This window comes from Bubalus kerabau, chromosome 16 (genome assembly GCF_029407905.1).
Source record: "Bubalus kerabau isolate K-KA32 ecotype Philippines breed swamp buffalo chromosome 16, PCC_UOA_SB_1v2, whole genome shotgun sequence".
NCBI classification, from domain to species: Eukaryota; Metazoa; Chordata; class Mammalia; order Artiodactyla; family Bovidae; genus Bubalus; species Bubalus kerabau.
Window position 1 is genome coordinate 28,581,026 of NC_073639.1, and position 11,140 is coordinate 28,592,165.

At 38.5% G+C, this 11,140-nt stretch overlaps 1 long non-coding RNA gene across 1 annotated transcript in view; it reads left to right on the top strand.

The window, feature by feature from the left end:
• LOC129629953 (uncharacterized) overlaps positions 1 to 10,842 on the top strand; it is a 34,741-nt gene extending 23,899 nt beyond the window's left edge. Inside the window, exon 3 of the long non-coding RNA XR_008703430.1 lies at positions 10,683 to 10,842. This is a non-coding gene — a long non-coding RNA (uncharacterized LOC129629953). The remainder of the gene's footprint in view (positions 1 to 10,682) is intronic.
• The last annotated feature ends 298 nt before the right edge of the window (positions 10,843 to 11,140 follow it).

Below are 11,140 nucleotides of genomic sequence, written 5' to 3' on the forward strand. Positions count from 1 at the left end.
GCTATTTTGGAAATAGTTTTGAAAAGTAAACAATGCATAGCATGATTTTGTACTAAATTGTCTAATTTCAAATATAAATAATTTTTAAAATTTGCAGTATTTCAGTTAATAAATATTTGTTGAATGTGGATTTAGTAAACACCTGTATTAAATTCTGGGGATAAAAAGGTGAAAAAAGAGGCAAGATTCAGCTCTTTTGGTAACTATATAAATTGATGAATTTGACTTCTCTGATCAGTTCAGTTCAGTTCAGTTCAGTCGCTCAGTCGTGTCTGACTCTTTGTGACCCCAAGGACTGCAGCACGCCAGGCTTCCCTGTCCATCACCAACTCCAGGAGTTTACTCAAATTCACGTCCATTGAGTCGGTGATGCCATCCAACCATCTCATCCTCTGTCATCCCCTTCTCCTCCTGCCTTCAGTCTTTCCCAGCATCAGGGTCTTTTCCAATGAGTCAAATCTTTGCATGAGGTGGCCAAAGTATTGGAGCTTCAGCTTCAGCATCAGTGCTTCCAATGACTATTCAGGACTGATTTCCTTTAGGATGGACTATTTGGGTCTACTTGCAGTCCAAGGGACTCTCAAGAGTCTTCTCCAACACCACAGTTCAAAAGCATCAATTCTTCAGTGCTCAGCTTTCTTTATAGTCCAACTCTCACATCCATACATGACCACTGCAAAAACTATAGCTTTGACTAGATGGACCTTGTTGGCAAATTAATGTCTCTGCTTTTTAGTATGCTGTCTAGGTTGGTCATAGGTTTTCTTCCAAGGAGCAAATGTCTTTTGGTTTCATGGCTGCAGTCACCATCTGCAGTGATTTTGGAGCCCAAAAAATAAAGTCTATCACTGTTTCCATTGTTTCCCCATCTATTTGCCATGAAGTGATGGGACCAGATGCCATGATCTTAGTTTTCTGAATGTTGAGTTTTAAGCCAACTTTTTCACTCTCATCTTTCACTTTCATCAACAGTCTCTTTAGTTCTTCTTCACTTTCTGCCATAAGTGTGGTATCATCTTCCTATTTGAGATTATTGATACTTCTCCCCACAATCTTGATTCCAGCTTGTGCTTCATCCAGTCCAGCATTTCTCAGGATGTACTCTGCATATAAGTTAAATAAGCAGGGTGACAAGATATAGCCTTGATGGACTTCTTTCCCAATTTGGAACCAATCTGTTGTTCCATGTCCAGTTCTAACTGTTGCTTCTTGACCTGCATACAGATTTCTCAGGAGGCAGGTCAGGTGGTCTGGTATTCCCATTTCTTGAAGAATTTTCATATCTTGAAGAAATTTCAAGAATTTTGCTGTGATCCACAGAGTCAAAGGCTTTGGCATAGTCAATAAAGCAGAAGTAGATGATCTTCTGGAATTCTCTCGCTTTTTGATGATCCAGCAGATGTTGGCAATTTGATCTCTGGTTCCTCTGCCTTTTCTAAATCCAGCTTGAATATCTGGAAGTTAACTGTTGAAGCCTGGCTTGGAGGGTTTTCAGCATTACTTTGCTAGCGTGTGACATGAGTGCAATTTGCTGTAGTTTGAGCATTCTTTGGCATTGCCTTTCTTTGGGATTGGAATGAAAACGGACCTTTTCCAGTCCTGTGGCCACTGCTGAGCTTTCCAAATTTACTGGCATATTGAGTGTAGCACTTTCACAGCATCATCTTTTAAGATTTGAAATAGCTCAACTGGAATTCCATCACCTCCACTAGCTTTGTTCAGAGTGATGCTTCCTACGGCCCACTTGACTTCACTTTCCAGGATATCTGACTCTAGGTGAGTGATCACACCTTCGTGATTATCTGGGTCATGAAGATCATTTTTTGTATAGTTCTTCTGTGTATTCTTGCCACCTCTTCTTAATATCTTCTGCTTCTGTTATGTCCATACCATTTCTGTCCTTTATTGAGCCCATTTTTGCATGAAATATTCCTTTGGTATATCTAACTTTCTTGAAGAGATCTCTAGTCTTTCCTGTTCTATCTATTTCATCTATCTGTTTTCATCTATTTCTTTGCATTGATCACTAAGGAAGACTTTCTTATATGTCCTTGTTATTCTTTGGGATTCTTCATTCAAATGGGTATATATTTCCTTTTCTCCTTTGCCTTTTGCTTCTCTTCTTTTCAAAGCTACTTGTAAGGCCTCCTCAGACAAACATTTTGCCTTTTTGCATTTCTCTTTTGGAGGATGGTCTTGATCCCTGCCTCCTGTACAATGTCATGAACCTCCATCCATAATTCTCTGATAAACAGCAAATAAACCCACATGCATTTAACCATTAGTGTATATACAAGTAAACGATTATTGAATATAAATTGCTGAGATAAGTTAACACCTTCTGATCCATGTTTAAGCATATAGTTGGTTATATTTCTCTTTATTCATGAGCACTATAAAAGAATAAAGTGTTCCGTTGTGTTAACATGAATATATAAGGCTGATATTCGCTGCAGACCCATGTGATCTTACCTACCACCAAACTTTGCCATTGATTGAAATGATACCACAGAAGCCTTTATTTTCTTTGAGGCATTAGAAACTCAGGGAATACTGCTCTCAAAACATGTCTCTTATTTTCCATATTACACTGCCCTTGGTTTTGTGGAGTAATATGTGTGGAAACATTGATCACAAAGAGCTTTTTAAGCTGTTTAACGTCTCCGTTTTTACTCCCTAAGTACTCAGACAGGAAAAATGCTTACGTGACTAAAACCATTTTCCAGCCAGCCTTGCCCCATAAGTCTATAAATCCCAGCTTGATTTACAGGTATATACACATGGGACTTTGCTATTTTAAAGCTAATAAATTTACAAGGAATTCTGAGGTATGTCATTAGTGTATTAAGAAGGAGAGAATAAGTTTCACAGGCATGGAGGAAGTGGGTTATAGACCTATCCATTAATTTTGATAGCTTGATTAATCAATCTGATTAATAAGTGCACTCAATAAGATTAATAACTTTAATAGTGAAATAAGTCAGAAAGATAAATACAAATACTGTATTTATCATCTATATGTGAAATCTAAAAAGTAAAATAAATGAATAAAACAAAACAGAAACAGACTCATATATAGAGACCAAACTAGTGGTTACAAGTGGGAAGAGGGAAGTGGGGAAGGGCAAGATAAGGGTCAAGGATTAAGAGGTACAAATTACTATGTATAAAATAAATAAGCTATAAGGAAATATTTTATAGCACAAGAAATATAGCCAGTATTTTAAAAGAGCCTAATCTATTTAAATAAAATTAAGTAGTCAAAAGTAAAGAAAACTAATAAATTTAAAGAAGTGTAATTGCTTTCTCATAACATTATTATAATATTTAAAATAAATTATATAAAACCTAGTATGTACTTTCCTCAAAGCCCAGCACATAGTAGCTCTAAATGTTAGCTATGAGTATTTTAAAACTGAATGATACAGTAAAATTGAAACCATTTACCTCAGATTGGGAGTTGAATCCATATTCTAGTACTTAAACTCAGCCAAAACCTAGTTTCAGACTGGAATCCACAGGGCGAGGACTCAGTTCCGTTCAGTCGCTCAGTGATGTCCGACTCTTTGTGACCCCATGGGCTACAGCATGCCAGGCTTCCCTGTCCATCACTGACTCCAGAAGATCAAACCTCACCAAAACCCATGGTCTTCCAAATGAGATCTCACCTGGTTTCAGGACCTAATGAAGTGCAGGCTCTTGATGTCTCATCACAGAAAAAATTCAATGATAGTCAAAGTGGTAAGTGAGAAGTGAATTTACTCAGAGAAAAACATTCCACAGACAGTGTAGGCCATTGTAGAGAGTGAGTACAACCTTGAAATGTGGTGTGATTAGCTGTTAGGGCTGGATAATTTCATACACTCCTAGTCAACAAAAGAGTCTGAAATGCAGTACTTGGGTGCAATCTCAAAAACAAGAGGATGATCCCTGTTCATTTCCAAGGCAAACCATTCAATAATGTAGTAATCCAAGTCTATGCCCCAATCACTAATGCCACGGAAGTGGAAATTGAACGGTTCTATGAAGACCTAAAAGACCTTCTAGAACTAACACCAAAAAATAAATGTCTGTTTCATAATAGGGGACTGGAATACAAAAGTAGGAAGTCAATAGATACCTTGAGTAACAGGCAAATTTGGCCTTGGAGTACAAAGTGAAGCAGGGCGAAGGGGAACAGAGTTTTGCCAAGAGTATGCACTGGTCATAGCAAAACCCTCTTCCAAAAACACAAGAGATGACATTCCAGAGTCTCCACATGGATATCACCAGATGGTTAATACCAAAATCAGATTATATTCTTTGCAGTTGAAGTTGGAGAAGTTCTATACAGTCAGCCAAAATAAGACCAGATGACTGTGGCTCAGATCATGAACTCATTATAGCAAAATTCAGACTTAAAGAAAGTTGGGAAACAACCATTCAGTTCAGTCGCTCAGTCGTGTCTGACACTTTGTGACCCCATGAATTGCAGCATGCCAGGCCTCCCTGTCCATCACCAACTACCGGAGTTCACTCAAACTCACGTCCATCGAGTCGGTGATGCCATCCACCCATCTCATCCTCTGTCGTCCCCTTCTCCTCCTTCCCGCAATCCCTCCCAGCATCAGAGTTTTTTCCAATGAGTCAACTCTTCACATGAGGTAGCCAAAGTACTGGAGTTTCAGCTTTAGCGTCATTCCTTCCAGAGAACACCCGGGACTGATCTCCTTTAGAATGAACTGGTTGGATCTCCTTGCAGTCCATGGGACTCTCAAGCACGAACTAAATCAAATCCCTTATGATTATACAGTGGAAGTGGCAAACAGATTAAAGGGATTAGATCTGATAGAGGACCCGAAGAACTATGGACAGAAGTTTATAACATTGTACAGGAGGCGGTGAACGAAATCATCCCCAAGAAATAGGAATGCAAAAAGGCAAAATGATTGTCTGAGGAGGCCTTACAAATAGCTGAAGAAAGAAGAGAAGTGAAAGGCAAAATATTAAAGGAAATATATATTCATCTGAATGCAGAGTTCCAAAGACAACAAAGAGAGATAAGAAAGCCTTCCTAGGTGATCAATGCAAAGAAATAAAGGAAAACAATAGAATTAGAAAGACTAGAGATTTTTTCAAGAAAACTAGAGATAATAAGGGAACATTTCATGCAAAGATGAGCACAATAAAGAACAGAAACTGTATGAAGATATTAAGAGGAGGTGGCAAGAATACACAGAAAAACTATCCAGGAAAGATCTTAAAGACCCAGATAACCACTATGGTGTGATCACTCACCTAGAGCCAGACATCCTGGTATGTGAAGTCCAGTGGGCCTTAGGAAGCATCACTAAGAACAAAGCTAGTGGAGGTGATGGAGTTTCAGCGAGCTATTTCAATTCCTAAAAGATGATACCCTTAATGTGCTGCACTCAATATGCCAACAAATTTGGGAAACTCAACAGTGACCACAGGACTGGAAAAGGTCAGTTTTCATTCCAACCCCTAAAGAAAAGCAATGCCAAATAAATGTTCAAACTACTGCACAATTGCACTCATCTCATAGGCTAGCAAAGTAATGCTGAAAATTCTCCAAGCTAGGCTTCAACAGTACATGAACCAAGAACTTTCAGATGTTCAAGCTAGGTTTAGAAAAGGCAGCGGAAGCAGAAATCAAATTGCCAACATCCGTTGAATCATCTAAAAAGCAAGAGAGTTCCAGAAAAGCATCTACTTCTGCATCATTGACTACACTAAAGTCTTTGACTGTGTGGATCACAACAAACTGTGGAAAATACTTGAATAGATGGGGATACCAGAGCACCTTACCTGCCTCCTGAGAAATCTGTACGCAGGCCAAGAAGCAACAGTTAAAACCACACATGGAACAACGGACTTTTTCCAAATTGGGAAAGGAGTCTGTCAAGGCTATATCTTGTCATCCTGCTTATTTAACTTATATGCAGAGTACCTCATGCAAAAAGCTGGGCTGGATGAAAAACAAGCTGAATCAGGATTGCAGGAGAAATATCAATAATCTCAGACAGGCAGATAACACCACCCTTTTGGCAGAAAGTGAAGAAGAACTACAGAGTCTATTGATGAAAGTGAAAGAGGAGAATGAAAAAACTGGCTTAAAACTCAACATTCAGAAAATTAAGATCATGGCATCTGGTCCCATCAGTTCATTGCAAATAGTTGGAGAAACAACAGAAACAGTGACAGACTTTATTTTCTTGGGTTCCAAAATCACTGCAGATGGTGACTGCAGCTATGAAATTAAAAGACGCTTGCTCCTTGGAAGAAAAGTTATGACCAACCTAGATAGCATATGAAAAAGCAGAGACATTACTTTACCTACAAAGATCCGTCTAGTCAAAGCTATGGTTTTTCCAGTAGTCATGTATGGATATGAAAGTTGGACCATAAGGAAAACTGAGTACTGAAGAATTGATGCTTTTGAACTGTGGTGTTGGAGAAGACCCTTGAGAGTCCCTTGGACTGCAAGGAGATCAAACCAGTCAATCCTAAATGAAATTATTAGGGGAAGCACAAGACTGAAACCGCCCACCCTGGCCGGGCTCCCTAGTAACCATTTGCATGAGTTGTTTTATGACAGGAGGTCCTGGTAAGGAAAATGGAACTATTAAGCCACCACCAACCATAAGAGTTTGGGAAAGGTCAAAAGGAGACATTATGTGTCTGTCTACCTACCAGAATCCCTCTCTCTAGCATCCATCTTGGCTGAGTGATGCATGCACCACTAGGAAGGACTCTGAGTAAGAATGTTTGGCCAAAGACAACTTGGAAACTAATCCCATCACCATAAAACTTGAGATTGCAAGCCACAAGTCAGAGCAGTTCTCCTGGGTTCACTTACCCTACTTCTCTCCACCCGAGCACCCTTTCCAAATAAAATCTCTAGTTTTGTCAGCACGTGTATTTCCTCAGACAATTCATTTCTGAGTGTTAAACAAGAGCCTAGTTTCGGGCCCTGGAAAGTGTCCCTCTTCTTGCAACAAATGGAGACTCTGACATACTCTTCTTCACTGTGACTGACATCCTGACCACTCGGGGTACTCGGGGACCAGCTTAACCACCAATGGACCAGACCCAGTGGCTGCAAATGGGACCTTTTATCCCTGGTCTCCTTCTGACATGGAAAACTGGCCAGAGTGCCCCAGCCAGGTTAGGAACAAGAGACTTTATTGACCTCTCTCCCCATCCTTCTCTCTTTCCTCTCTTTAACCCTTCCCATCCTACCCCTTTTTTCTAGTCCCCTGGTCCTGGACACAGGAATCTGGTCAAAGGGCCTCAGCCTGAGCTGAGGATTGGAGACTGATCAACTCCTCTTGGCAGTGAACTCAAATTTTGGTTCTGATCTGGTCTGGTCTGGTTTCTGGTGGGACTGAGTTCCAGTCCTCCCTTCTCTGGAGGGCCAGGTAAAGTCTCGTAATGCCTGGGTATCTGCAGGTTGCAGGAGACGTGTGTAAGGCCACCCATTTTTCCCCCTCTCCTGCCTCCTACCCTCTCTTCTTTCAACTTGGCTTCCTTTCCTCCCTTTGAAATCTTTGAAAACCTGATATATTTTCATTTACTCTGTTAGTGCTTGGATCTGAAGTTATGTATCTCTATAGGAGGTTTTCTGAAAGACTGTAATCTTGTATTTAAGGGAGTGTTTGATGAGGACTGCCAGGTCTATGTGTGTGTTTTATAGTCTGTGTTCTGTGTTGTGATTTGTGATGGCCATTTTGCTTTGTCTGGGCACCATTTGGTTTTGACATGCTGCCATTTTGTTAGAGCTTGATTTTCTTTTCCTGTGCCTTGAGACCATGGCTCTCAGGAACACTTATCTAGACCATTTCTAACTCCTGAGGACTGAGGAAAAATGGGAAAAAAGTCTTTAAAAAATTTATTTATTCCAAGTGTTTCTTATAAACTAGTAAATTTTATATTGTAATATCTAATTCATGACTAAGCTCAGAAAATGAAGTTATATCTTGCTTTGTGTCTGTCTGAATATGTCTCAGTATGTCTTTGTCTCTGGATAATATTTTTGAGATTAATTTGTAAATGAGCTCTATTTAATTAGCTTGAGGAAAAGTAAGCACTTACAAATCAAATAATTCTAAATTAAACAATGAATTCCAGGTTCATGTGAACTGAGAAATATTCAGTATTAAGTATTAAATATTCAGTATTAATATCAGTACCTGATACTAATGTTTGTTTGTTGATCTAACTAATATAGACATGTCTTAGAGTAATTAACATTAAATAGAATATTTTCATTGTACCTAGGTTTAATATGTTAAATATTATTATATCTGTTACAAGTTTGTCAACAAGGAAATTACCTTGAATGAAGAAACTTATTAAAAATGTAAATGAGAGATATAAGCTTTTAGATAAACTCTATTAAGAATAATTATGCATTAGGAATGTCTGTCTAAAATAGTCTCTCCAGATTGGGGTAACTTGAATTTCTAAGGGTTGTGCTAAACTAAGTGTTGGAAGTCTATTGAATAGCTAGATCATTTCCAAATAAAATATGATTTTGAAACACTGACTACTAAACACTAATTTCCTTTTACAGAAAAACTGAAGAGACTTGGGACTATAAATGAATAATATTTGGTGCCATCCTAAAATGTTCTAAGAAAGCAAAACTTTTAGAAATTATTACTGGTATTTATGCTTACCAATCTATAAAATGCTAATATAAAAGCCAGTTCTTGGTTGCTTAAGGAAAATAGAAAGTGTGTTTTCAGTAAAAGAAGGTATAAAAAATACTAAAAAGAGTTATGCATGATCAGGATTTTCTAAAATTGGATTATAGTTAGTTTAATAAGTGGATTTTGTTGGGAATGACATAGCCATAGGAAAACTGGTTAGAGCCAACTAGGTCCAAGATTTTCACTAGACCTTGAGCCTCGGTATATACATCCATTGTGACATACCAGCAAGCTAAATGATACACCCATCAGCATTGACTAAATCTGACCAAATGTTCTGCTGCTACTGCTGCTGCTAAGTCGTGTCAGTCGTGTCCGACTCTATGCGGCAGCCCACTAGGCTCCTCCATCCCTGGGATTTTCCAGGCAAGAACACTGGAGTGGGTTGCCATTGCCTTCGCCAATGCATGAAAGTGAAAAGTGAAAGTGAAGTCGCTCGGTCGTGTCCGACTCTTAGCAACCCCATGGACTATAGCCTACCAGGCTCCTCTGTCCATGGGATTCTCCAGGCAAAAGTACTGGAGTAGGTTGCCATTGCCTTCTCCGCCAAATATTCTAAACCCTTTTAATTAATTTTTTTGACAAAACTGCCTAAATCAAATCCTTTTGAAGTTCCTTTGACCTATAGCTAAATTTGGGGTGCTTCAGAGGGCCCCTGAAACATCTCACAGAGAGAGATTAAACTAAGGTTTATTTGGTTGGTTAAATTACATGAAAAATATTATCAAATGAGTAATAAATCCTTTCATGTTATAATGTATGGTAAATATTACTAATATAGATATCCTAGAAATTATATGGAGTTCTTAACATTCTGATATGTCCTGGTGGTGGTGGTTTAATCACTAAGTCCTGTCTGACTCTTGCGACCCCATGGACTATAACCTGTCAGACTCCTCTATCCATGGGATTCTCAAAGCGAGAATACTGGAGTGGGTTACCATTTCCTTCTCCAGGGGATCTTCCCAACCTGAGAATCACACCCGGGTCTCCTGCATTGTAGGCAGATTCTTTACCAACTGAGCTATAAGGGAAACCAAACCCCTGATATATCCTGGTATTCTAATGTAAAACCTGATGACTTCACAAATGTTAACAAAAGTACTGAATGAACCAGCAAATATGCTTCTAACTTTTATGGTTTCTATCTAAAAAATTACGGGTTTGAATCTTGTGTTTTCTGGGAGTAGGGAAAACCTTTCTTTCAAATGAATTATGACAGTAATCTGGTAAAATTATATGTTATAAACAAAAAATTTATATTTTCTCTCTGGGTCCTCCAGAGATTGGAAATTCTTAGGTTTCCAGTAAGTTTATCAGATGAGTTAGGAAGGTTATCTAACAGGTACAAAAATCTCAATGAATTTTTGAGACCTTGAAAAGGGAAGAATTCACCTAGATTTGTTAGATAAAATCTATAATAAGCCTTTGTTGTGTGTTTCCTAGCCCTGTTTTATTTTAAAAGTTTAGTCTGAGACTCTATAAATGTTTCAGCAGAGCAAAAAGTCTATGACCAGTAATGGTTATATAAATCATCAGGACAAAATTACTGAGAGCAGCCCTATTTTGCAAACAAACTAGCCTTAATTTGGTTATGTTTGATAAAAATGAGGGTAATTTTAGGGAGAAAAGGATGTTTCAATAAATGTTAAATCCCAGGTTGTTAATGGACATCTGCATCTAGTAAGGCTCATTTCCTGGATAGTTCTTTGCTCTTATGTGATATTGATGTAAAATTTAATTGAATTCTTAAAGAACACCCTAAGTTTGTTTCTGAAGCTTAATTCAGTACTCTGTCTTTGGAAGAAGATCAAATGTCTCATGACCTGAAACCAGGTCTGAAAAAATGCATGATTTAAGGGACTGTCTCCAGCCTGGATGGAAGGACCTTTTTTATCAGCTACTTTTAACTAACTCATATACAAACTGAAGAGAAATTGACTCTTACATTTATTCCTACTTCCAAAGGCCCCTATACTGGAGTGGTCTATAGAGAGGAGAGCTAACCTGATTTCACCATAAAATCATACTCGAACAGAGGAGAAACTACACTACACCAGGACAAGAAGATGACATCAGAGGTAGACAGCTGGCCCAAGATGCTGGACCTACCTGATTTGTATGACCATTTATGTTTTCTTGACTTCTTAGACCCTTGCATATAAATCAAATGCTTTCGTATCACAGGCCTGATCCTATGCTAGTTTTAGAAATCAATCTAATTGTTGGGTTTGTGGCCAATTACTTGTGTCTAGTTCTGGGTTACCTTAGTGAATTTCTCTACTCCCAGGATTTAACTGGTTGGCCCAGAGAAAATTTACTTTAAAAAAATTATAGTTATATTCAGGTCACTATTGATATTATTAGATGGAACCCCCTGACCTGGCCAATTAATAATACCTACTCTGACTCTATTTCTGCTTTAT